Below are 12,136 nucleotides of genomic sequence, written 5' to 3'. Positions count from 1 at the left end.
ACAAAATAGATGAAAATCCAATTTGAAAAACAAACAAAACAAATCCCCTACTCCATATGAAAAGAACCCCTAGTTCTTTGAACAAATACTGGTCTGTATAGTGGATTGAGATTGAAAGATTTAAAAGCAAACTGCTCGAAGGTACTATGCCTAGTACAAGGAACGTCTTAACAAATATAGCAATTACTTACCATCAAATGCATATCATATTTAACATCGAATAGGGTTGTTTCTCATAGGATTCTGCAGGGATCGGCACTAGGCTGGACTCCATTCTACATTTTCATCAGTAATCTGAAAGTAAATATAAAAATCACTGCTAAGAAAATGTGTGGATTACACAAAGATTGGCAAAATGTTAAGCTCTGAGGACAGCGCAATCAGACAGAGTGATCAGGGTCACTTGGTGAATTTGGCCCTTCAAACAAGGGTTTTAAAACAGCCAAGCCAAGTGTGATGGGTTGGATCACAAAACCCAGCCTGGGAGCTGCCAACTGATGTGCCAAGACTACTTCTGCCCCTGCTTTCCTGCCCTGGCAGCTTGGGACTTCAGTGCCCTGCCTGGTTTGAGCCAGACTCACTAGCCTGCTGCAAACCCAGACCCAGGTCTGAACCACGTCCCCTAACAGCTGTAGGCTTAACTAAAAGCAGCTTAAGAAGTGTTCCTGTCTTTAACACTCAGATGCCCAACTCCCAGTGGGGTCTAAACCCTAAATACATCCATTTTATTCTGTATAAAGCTTATACAGGGTAAACTCATAAATTGTTCACCCTCTATAACACTGATAGAGAGATATGCACAGCTGTTTGCCCCCCCCAGGTATTAATGCATACTCTGGGTTAATTAATAAGTAAAAAGTGATTTTATTAAATACATAAAGTAATAGCAGACAGAACAAAGTGAATTTACCAAGCAAAATAAAACAGAACACACAAGTCTACGTCTAATACAGTAAGAAAACTGAATACAGATAAAACCTCACCCTCAGAGGTGTTCCAGTAAGCTTCCTTTTACAGAGTAGTCTCTTTCTACTCTGGGTCCAGTAATCACTCACACCCCCTGTAGTTATTGTCCTTTGTTCCAGTTTCTCTCAGGTAGCCTCTCCACCCCCCAAGGATATCTCTTGAGCCAGTTGAAGACAAAATGAAGGGTCTCCCAGGGGTTTAAATAGACTCTCTCTTGTGGGTGGACATCCCTCCCACCCCCTGTGCAGAATTCCAGCTACAAGATGGAGTCTTGGAGTCACATGGGAAAGTCACATGCCCTTGCATGACTCAGGTACTTACAGGTAGCAGCCATGGTTCACATGCTACCTTGAATGTCCTCAATTAGACTTTTTATGTGGATTGGAGCCTTCCAAGATCCATTGTTCGTTAAGTGCTTCTTGAATGGGCACTTAATTTGCACGTTCTTTTCTCAAGAAGCTGACCAAATGCATTACATAAGGCTTTACATAGAAATCAAGCAAGTATACAGCCAACATTCATAACTTCAAACACAAAAATTATACATGCATACAAAGAGGAGGAACAGATTCAGCAGATCATAACCTTTACAGAGATACTTTACATGGCATATGTAGCATAAAACATATTCCAGTTATGTCATATATACATTTATAAGCATATTTCCATAAAGCCTTATGGGGTGCAACATCACAACAAACAGTAAGGAATTCAGGCCATACTTGAAGAATGGGAGACTGTATCCTGGAAAGTAATTACTTTGGAGAAGATTTAGGGTTCAGAGTGAACTGCAGGGGTGCAATGCTGTAGGGAAAAGGGCTAATGTGATTCTTGATGTACAAACAAGGAAGTAGTGAGTAAGAGAAGGAAGGTGATCTCATCTCTATATGACATTTGTGAGACTGAATACTGTGTCCAGTCCTGGCGGCAACATTCAAAAAGGGGGGGGGGGGCTGAAAAAATGGAGACGGTGAAGAAGAGAGCCAGAAAAACAATTTGAGGGCTGGAGAAAATGCCACACAGTGAGAGAGAAAGAGTTAAATCTGTTTAGCTTGTCAAAAAGAAGATTGAGAGGTGACTTGATTACTGTGTCTAAGTATCTTCATAGGGAGAAAACACCAGATACTAAGGGCCTCTTTAATTTAGCAAGTTATATTAGTCTCACCCCTTCACCCCCCAAAATCCCCCCCTGCCCCGCCCATCTCCTTTCGAAGGCTTATGTCATCAAATTTCGGCAGATTTTCACAGATGCAGCAACATTTATACACAGAGGTCATATCAAAGTGATAAATCGCAGAGTTATAATATCATGTATTTCTTATACTATGGTATATGTACTAGTGCCTAGAAGGACCCCATACCACACCAAATCTTATAGGCCAATTGTGCTAGGCACTGTACGTACACATAGAAAGAACCATTTCTTACCCTGAAAAAGCTTACAATCTAAATAGACAAAGCATGGGAGAAAAGTAGTATTAATATCCCCATTTTATGTGTTGGGAATAAGTAATGACCTCTGTTGTAAATAATAGGTTAGGCAGATAACAGCCTCTAGCGTAAGATTCTGTATTGTGAATGCCACCAGCCTTGACATTGTTCATAGTGGACACTAGTGTATTCCAAAGTAACTGAAAATGTGGGTTCTCTTCAGAGTGGCTTATGGACAACAGGGGAAGCTTGCTCACTGAGGGTCAGATTGTGAGAAGTCTTTGTGGCTCAGAGCAGCATCAGAGGAAGCACAAGACTCTTTTTGGACTTAACCCAACTCCCTCCCTGTGCCAGTGTGGAGCAAAAGCTCTCTCCCCAGTGCTTATCATGGTAGCGTGGCTCTGCATTGTCCCTTACAGAAGGCTGTGGCATAGAAGCCATTAGCTAGTGCAAGTTCTCTCTGCTGTCCTCCGGAGCAAAGCATGTGTTAATGATGGGGTTCAGATTAATGCTGATTTATTAGACTGAGGTCAGTAGCCTTCAATCAGAATCAGTAAATGGTGGAGTGGACTGTCTAATATGCCAGCCCTTTTATTGTCATGTATATTCTCTCACATTTTAATTTATATCAGGCATTAACTACCATTATCTTTTCAATCCACTTGTTTGTTTAGGGTTGACATTTTATCCTACACGACTGTATTTACTGATTAGATCTAAAGTTAAAAGGAAAATTAATACAAATGAAGGGTTTTGGTCTAATTACAGCAAGGTTACTCATAGTCTCTTTCCAAACACATCTTTGTTGCTGCTTCCCCAGAAGCAGGCTCACAAAATATACAAATAAAACAACGCTAAATCCCTGATGGGGAGGGGTGGAAGGAGGAGAATTTCTGGCAAAACCAATATCTGCACAGCTGGTGACAAAATTGATTGTCCAGACTCCAGCACTGCTGCTTCAACACATCACAGGATATCCAGATCAAGTGTCCTATTGAGTTACAAGAGCCTGTTATAATCCAGCTCACTCAGGAAAATCAAGGAAATTTTGTCCTGGTATCAAAGTAAGTTATGGTGCCATAAATAATGGTGATGCCAAATTAGTAGCAAAGAAAAAAAGATTCATAATCTGTTTAAAGAGTATCATTTCATGGTTCAGAGGAATGTCAAAATGTTAAAATATAAAAATACATATTACAATAAAGAAATGGAATAAAAGAGGTTACATGTGGGATTGTTATTCTTACTGTACTGGTCTTCTCCTAAACCTTTACAGCATTAATTCAGTAGTTGGCATATTGGGCCCTATGCACTACTGGGGTAATTCCATTGGACATCAAAGAAGTTGCCAAAGGGACAAATTTTATCCTATACAACTATAGGATAAAATTGGGGGTCTTTCCATTGACCCCAATGGCCTTTTCAGCTCCCATGTGCTAAATTACGCCAATTTAAAGACATCAGAGAGTTAAGGCTCATTGGGACACATTAACTTCAAATTCTTGTCAAATCCGTACACTGTTTCCAATCCATAAAATTAAATAGAAGCTCATAAACTTATAAATATGTTTATTAGTCTTTCACAGACAGACACAGACTAGTAAACATTTCAAAGTCTGCATCCCTCTAGCCCCAAGGGTGTCTTCTTTAAAGGAGTCATTGATTTTTGTCATCAAAAACCAAGTATTCAAGTAACAGTCTCAAACACAGGCTGATGGTAAAGTACCAAGATTCCCAAAGGTGCCATCTGTAAAAGGATCATTGATTTTGACCTTTTGGGTGGATTTGTCTTTTTTTCCTAGTGTTTTATTATGTGCATCAATAACAGGCTAGGCAAGGAAGACAAAATGAGAGACAGAAATATAACTTTTTAGAGCTTTACATTTGGAATTCTGCCAAGAAAACATTTTGCGTTAAATTATCCCAGTGTTACCAGTCCCTAATCCAAGAAAATCTCTGAAAACTGAACATGATTTAGACCAAATCTTCGGCCCAAGAATTACTACAATTGTCTGTTCTTCCCTGAGTGTTCCATCTTAATGGCCTTAAACCCATATCACGCAGTGTAATACAGCCACTAAATTAATACACCATGTTCCCCATTTTAAAGTGTAGCTCTTTATACTTTGCAACAGTACAATGAACTTTTAGTTAGGAGAAGACAATATTCAAAGGGTCAGATTCTGCTGTAAATCTAGAGCACTGCTACTGAAGCCCATGGAGTTACTCCAGATTTACAGTAGTGTAATTAGAAGCTGAATTAGGCCCAAGCTATCTTGAGTCGAGACTCCTTTAACATTACTTTCAGTTACTGTGCGTGGGGCTATCCTGTCCCTCCCTTTGAGCCCCCCCTCCTCACACTAGGTTGGAGGAAAGACAAATTCCCAGCCTCAGACTGACGTTTTGTGGAAGCAATCTCCAATTCTAGATTCATGAGGAGAGGGACAAAACGTAAGTGGATAATCAATTCTGCTGGGTTTCCATCAGTCATGATCTTTGGCAAATTCCTCACGAGCAGTCCTCTGAAAATAGTGGGAATCCTGTTCACTGCAGCTGCTTTGCTTATTCGGACTCCTGGCTGGTAGAAGTCTGCATGCAGTCTGACTGGTCTGCCTTTATCTCCCCCAATAACACAGCCAATCTGCCAGTGGAGGATGGAAGAGCATGGAAGAGTGCCTCAACTGGTGCCAGATATTGCTTGGCAGAAGACCAAACCAGCAGGTGAAGCCGTGGCCTCCTGCCCTGGATGATCATAACAGAGCACTCACGCTAGTGCCAAGCCCTCTGTGTCATGACCCTGATCCTAGTCAAAACACTTAGGGCTGCATTCTACTGCCACCTGTATGCCACGTGACACCTTTTTAATGAACTCCAAACAGGACCACCATGTAATCTCTATTTTCTAGCTTATACTATGTCCTGTTGATATTCTGCCATTACTATTCATCTGCATCTTGGGTCACATTAGACTTATATAAAGAGGGAGTGCAGTGTCCAAATGTGGAGTAATTAAAGTAAAATGGATGTGGCTTGCCCCATTAAGCAGGTTGCATCTGTTCTTGACTCCCCAAGCATATGCTGCTCGTGAAAAAATGAGGAGTGTAAGTTACAGCCACACTGCCTATCTGTACTCCAGCTGTGGAGCATTAAACTAGTGCTCCTTTTCAGCTCCTACAATGGATTTAACTAAGGGCAATTTTGCACATTAGTAAGAATTTTTCTAAACAAAACAATCTTTTCAGTGCAAGTGAAGAGGCTTTGAATAGGATTGCAAAGTGGATTAGGATCACTTACGGTAGATAGCTGTTGACAAGATATTGCTTGCAATTGCTAAGAACATACATTGATAGATACCAGAGAGGAAGTTAATCATTGAAATAATAAGGACATTTCAACATATGCACTAACAGAACATGTTATGTTAGAAAATTCCTGTCATTTCTATAAGGACATTTCCTTTGGCTATCTACCAATATACATTCAAAACAGACCATGAGTGATTTCATACTCTGAGTCACCCAAATGATTCTAATCCACTTTGGAAAGAAATAATCTTATCCTATGGATTCTGTTTGCACACATCCATTTTACATGTAAAACAGATGCTCTTTCATAGAGCAAATTTACTGAATATGATAAATGTCAGTCAATCTCTCTAGCGCACTCCCTGTTTCAATCTTCTTTGGAACTGGCTAGTAGACTACAGGATTGTCCCCTTGCCCTGTAGTGAGGTGCCTAGTATTTAGCTAGTAACCAAGACTAGATTGGACTAATTTTTAATGCTTCGGATGCATTTATTCCCAATGATCATATATCCCTGAAACTGTTACCCAGCAAAGACAGTGATCTTCCGAATGATGGTGTTATATACTTTTTAATCTGTGCTCCAGATAAAACAAACCCACCAGATTTAAATGATCACGAGAAATGCAATAAAATAAGGTTCTTCTACTACCCCTTTTAGTGTGCATATACACACGTGCACACACACTCTAGTACAAGTCAAGAGAATGAAGAAGAGAATTCATTTAGATGTACCTGGCATCACTTGTGTGGACTGGAATAAGATCAAGAATTTGCAGTGGTGAGTTTTTATTTTTCTTGGTCAGTTACTAGTGAGTCTATCTTACTCTGCTTTAACTTTAGAAGAGTCAAGTTTGTTGGGTTTTCCTCCACAATTGTCCTCTAGAAGCTCAGGGATCTGCAGAAAGTGGAGATCTGGATGCAGACTATGTGGTTTTGGTAGGATCCCCATTGTTCTGAATAACTTTGTTGATCAGTTGTCTTTTTTTTGCAAATGAGAGGTTTTTACTCTTTTGCCAACTGAATCAGCCTCAAGTCTACTAGGGCCCTCAAAGGAAAAATTATTAATGCTTCCCTATCCTCCTGGGCATTTCTGCCCTTCTCTCTGCTTCTTCTCCTGTCTCTATCCCTGCCCCTTCTTCCGCCTGTGTGTTTCTTCCCCCATCTCTTTCCTTCTGATCCTATGACTATCTCTGTTTCCTCCACCTATTTCTCTCCCTGGGATTCTGGGAGAAACTGTGTTGTCATATGGCTTCAATGGATTTGCACCTGCTTACACCAGTTGTGAATTTGACCCTTTCTCTCTCCTCTTGTTCCACTCTGGCCCCATTCATTTTTCTCCTCTCCCCATCCCTGACAGATCTCATTCCTACACTGTTTCTCTTTCCTTTCTCCACTAGCACACTCTCCCCCTACTTTGGGTCTACTTTCCTCTTCTAAGTCCTGTCACATCATGCTCCCATTCCAGGTCTCCCACTTTCCTGTCTCCCCATCCTCTCCCTCATTTTTGTTTCCCTTCTCCCATACATTTCACCATCCATGCTCCCCTCACTCTGCCCCCTCTGCATTTTTGTTCCCTGCTGAGATTAATCCAGTTAATCAGATCATGAGATGGGAGAAACACTTATCACAGTCATCTGACAAGGAGGCAGTACAGTAGCATAGACCACAATGGTGCTACTGAAGAGGAGAAACATTGCACAAAGAAGTGGGAATTTTGGTGCTCCCTGCAGTGTGGCATCTTAGCCAATTACCCAAGACACTTTCACTCAGGCTGACACTATTTGCCAGTTACAGAGGACAAATATAGTTGTCCCTAGAGTTTTCCTAGATTCCCAAAGAGGACAAGCAGTCAGTGACACAGAAGCACCCATAAACTCCAGTGCCTGGATTACAGACAGAAGCAGGAGTAATATGAGAATTCAAAAAGGTACTTCTTGGGCACAGGCCCATGAGATGTTATTATTTTGTGCAAACTTGGAATGTGATGCTGGAAAACCATTGTTGTGTGCTGTTGGAGTTTGCTTCATTCTGGCATTGCCAATCCTCCTTTTGAGGTGTTATTGTGCCTGCCAACTGGTGGCCAGAAACTAGAGGAGACTGACCAATTAGTGGAGTCCTCATCTGGTGGAAGGTCACGCTGCATGTTTGGCCTATACATTAGTGCATCTGAGGCTCGAAATGGGATTCATGTGGTGCCCTGGAAGCAGCTCTGCCTGAAGAGCCAAAAGGGAGCCTCCCACTGAGTAAACCAGCAGGTGTTATGTATATGCTAAGCTGGTCACAGCTGGAAGTCACTTTTTCAATGGCAGGGGATTGTCTTGCATATTCAACGTTTTGCTGAGCTGTTTAAACCAGAACCATTGAAGGAATAATGTTTCTTTTATCCATTTCAACTTATCATTAATGATAAAGTTAGTCTCTCTATTCAGACAGGTTCGGTAATATTGTAAATTTAAGTGAAACTGCTAATGGGAGCAATTAAACTGAAATGAAAACAGCTTCCTGCTTATTATTATAATAATAAATAAATAAATAAAAATAATGAGTTTGTTACCAAAATAACTTTCAGCTGAGAAGACAATGCAGAGTTTCATACCATAAAAGAGTGGGTTAAGTTACTTGATTTTTCTAATGGGTCTGTGATCAAGTGGCTTCTCTTGTTATGAATATACCCCTTTCTTTCTGTATGGAGAGCTCTGTGTTTGATATTTGGAGAGGTCAGCTGCAATTATTTTCTTGGTGATAGGCCAGGGACTGAATGATATGTTTACTATTTACTCTGAATCCTGATTTTCCATGGTTCAGCTTTTAGGTTTAACTGTACACTCCATACTTTGGAACAGAGAAAAAAAAATCGTCCTTGGGCTTGTGCAATCTTATCTTAAAGGGCAAAGAATGAGAGTTTACAGATACACGTATTACTACACGTAATTAAGTGTAAACTTTCACTCACTATTAGGCATTCTAGGCAATTCCTTCCATCTTAAGAATCCGCTGATGCAAGGCAGATGGTGTATTATGTCTAAATTTCAGACACCTAGCTGCATTATTTATTCACAGGCTAAGGTGGTTCAAATAATGCTTGGTATTGGAAACATATCCTCTTGTATGGTTTCCTGCTTATGAGAAAAAGTAACCATGGCGTGTTATGGTAAAGATCAACCATATGTAGGTATACTTTAGGCTTGTCCTCTGATAGCTGGAGAATATGGATATGGGGGCTGTGACAGTGACCTTGAAGACAGAACTATTCAGCTGGCTCATTCTAGAAGCCGTGACAAGTGGCCTCACCAACCTAAGAAAGGGGCTTGCAGGGCACCAAGGGGACAGGGGGAGGAGACTTTGAAGGGACAAGCCTTAGGAGCAGCCAATCACAGGACAAAGCTCAGTTTATGTCAGGTTATTCTTAAATTGTGAATATAGGAAACATCAGAAAGATGGGCAACTTCTGGGCAATATTGGTGCACACATGCACTGAGTGGGTGGAGACTCTGCCAGTTCCCGGGGCACAAGAGTGATGCATTAACTTTAAAAGCCACTATCCTGGTACATAACCCACCAAAACTGGAATGTTATTGAAATAGGCATGTGCGCTAGTAACAATAAGATTATGATTCAATGCCAAGACTCCTATTAACTTTAATTATTGTTGGATCTGGCCCTGGGACTAAGAGACTTAAGAATCAAGGCTACAGGACAGATTTCAAATTCATTGCTCTAAAAATGTTTCCAATTAGTAAATCTTTCATGGCCATAAAACAATATTTGGTTTAATAAGTATCTGTAACAAGTTTAAAATTAAATAGCGAAGACTGTATTCTCTCTCCTAAACTGGAACTGATCTGAACTCACTCCTCCTAGCTCTTTGCCTAATGAAAAAGTCCTAGCTGCTGTCATTTTAAAAGAAGACAAAAGAAACAGGAGACTGGAAGACAAAGGCAGACAAAATGCATTAGCAGGAAGGTCTACAAAAACAGCTGTGAAAATGAAAAGCCTTCCCATAATTGAAGAGTCCTGGCCGCTGCCTCTGTGCAGCAAAACAAAAGAGAGGGCAAGCGTGGAGACAAAGGAAGGAGATCTTCATTAGGAGAATGATCTACCCAATATTTCCTCAAACAAAAGCTTTCTACACGACTGACAATTCCATTAAAAGGGCAGGGAGTTCACTATGGGAAAGCATTCAGTTTCAGACACCAAGTTTTAAGTTTGACCTCTTGTGCGCTCTTCATACCCTATAATTTTATGATTCTAAATTAGTCTACGTACCATACTTTCCAAAGTCATATTCTGATGGGCCAGGTGGGCCTTATGGTGAGATTACAGACATGCAGCTGGTGTCAATGGGACTTCATTATCGTCAACAAAACCTCTACAGCCAACTGATTCTCATTTACACCAAGCCCCCTTTAGATTACACAAGAACTGTAGATAGGCATGCATTACATTCACACCCACATTAAGGCCCCTTTACAGTGCCAGAGAGGTAAAGGGATTTTAGCATAACAAAAATTGGGCCCATTAGGCTTAGTGGGTAGAAAAATCATGGGAGGTTGGTTTAAAGTGTCCTTCAGCCCTCGCCTTCCCCTATTTCAATTTTACATTTAAGAGAATGTGCAGGCGTTTTCTCCAAATGTAACCAGTTCCTATAATCTTCCATTTCTCTGTTCCCACTCCACCTTCAGTGCCACTCTGCCTCTGTTACAGCCAGCAAGACTCCTTTAAGGTTTTCTTCATCCTTAAAAGGCAGGAAAGCAAAGCCATAAATTAGCTTTGAAATCAACTTTTTAAAGTAGGACTTAATAAGCCCAGCCACTTCTCAGGAGCTGCTTGGTGCCACTTCCATTCCCAGTCTTGCTGTGACACTCAGCAGCTATTGAGAAGTGGCTGGGGTTACTTAAAATGCTGAATCGAAAGCTGATTTAGCTCTCTTCTCCTCCCTGGTCTAGCAACCCATATTCCCAAACCTACAGAGATTTCAGTTAAAAGATCAAAGGAAAGTTACCAAGGGGAGGGGGGAAATCAGCTAAACTTTATATAGTAAAGTGGGTTTTACTGATCATTTTCCCCTCTCACCTAGCCTTTGGCTAAAACAATGAAATCTCTCTAGACACTGCTATAGGAATAATAGGATAGAAATAACTGTTACACTTGCCTTTTTTCCCTTGAGTCTAATGGGGAAAATGGCGGGAGATCTGTGATCTTTTCCAAATTTCTTGCAATATCTTGTGAACAGCTTGCTCCAGCTCTTCACATTAACCTCCAGACCTTACTATTTAACTGCAGATAGAGTTAGGTCATGCATCTCTTAGTAAGGCATGGTAAGGTAGCTAGTGCCACAGCTACATCTATAATATGTCACATAAGCCCTATGATGAGGATATCAAGGCTTCCTTAAAATAAGTCTTGGTGAGGCAGTTAGAAAAACTCCAATTTTATACCAAAAGGTTTCAGGCATGGACAGCTGATCTGTAAAGTTCAGCTCATAGATATGCTCATGTGATTTCAATAGGTGTCCAATGCACCCCAGAGGGCTAGGGCATTCCCTGCAAGTCTTGCCTAACTGTTGTAACCGGGCAAGGGCCGCTAACGTTGAAAGAAGTGAGTGAACTGAGATGTGCAGGTTAGAATGCAGGAACTCTGGAAGAAATCTGGAGCTCGGTGTGGTCTTAAAGAGGAAAAGAGTAAATGTGGCACATGCACAGACAAACAAATGGAAAGGTTGGAAAGCCAAGATGCTAGCAGAGGGCTAGTACTCGGGGAGTTTGCACTCCTGAAATGGTGCTGAAATTATTCTAGATGAAACTATGCAACGGCATGTGATAGAGGTTACCACAAGGTCGGACCAACTGGTGAGTGTTAAACTGTGTGGGAAAGAGGGCACTATCAATACACTAAGTACACATCACAGTTAGGAGAGGCGCAATAGGTAAAAGAGGAGTTTTTGGATGAGTCGCTTTTTATTGGAAACATACCATCTAATGAGAACAGAATTATCAGAGCAGATCTAAATGCACAAGTTTGTACTGTGAAGGCTGGATATGGAGGGCATGGCATTGACGGAGAAAAAAGGTCCAGACTTGTCTGGCACTGGACTTGGTGATCACAAGACACTTTCAGAAGAGGGAAAGCCTCCTCATAACATATGCCAGTGGAGGACACAAATCTCAAATTAATTTCTTTTTAATAAAGGGAAGAGGTAGATCATGAACTGATTATAGGGTAATACCCAGTGAGTGCACTGAGAGACAGGTGACTTTGCCTTAAGAACTTCAGAATGCAGAGACCTCAGAAGAACCTGAACCTCAGGATCCTGGAAAGGCATAAGTGATGGAAACTTAAAGATGGGAATAAATAAGAAAATAAATATTTAAAAAAAAAAAACCTTCAAGCAAGGAATAATAAACAGACTTCCTAACTACACACAAGGATGTGT

The 12,136-nt window shown here is 40.9% G+C and overlaps 1 long non-coding RNA gene across 3 annotated transcripts in view; it reads right to left on the bottom strand.

Annotated features, from left to right (window-relative positions):
* LOC120384641 overlaps positions 1-12,136 on the bottom strand; it is a 77,736-nt gene that overhangs the window by 50,932 nt on the left and 14,668 nt on the right. For all 3 annotated transcript variants that reach the window (XR_005589007.1, XR_005589006.1, XR_005589005.1), the window contains exon 2: positions 192-294. This is a non-coding gene — a long non-coding RNA (uncharacterized LOC120384641). The remainder of the gene's footprint in view (positions 1-191; positions 295-12,136) is intronic.

The sequence above is a fragment of the Mauremys reevesii genome, linkage group 16 (genome assembly GCF_016161935.1).
Source record: "Mauremys reevesii isolate NIE-2019 linkage group 16, ASM1616193v1, whole genome shotgun sequence".
Classification (NCBI taxonomy): domain Eukaryota; kingdom Metazoa; phylum Chordata; order Testudines; family Geoemydidae; genus Mauremys; species Mauremys reevesii.
The sequence above is the reverse complement of the archived record's forward strand: the minus strand, read 5'-3'. Positions and strand labels throughout refer to the sequence as shown.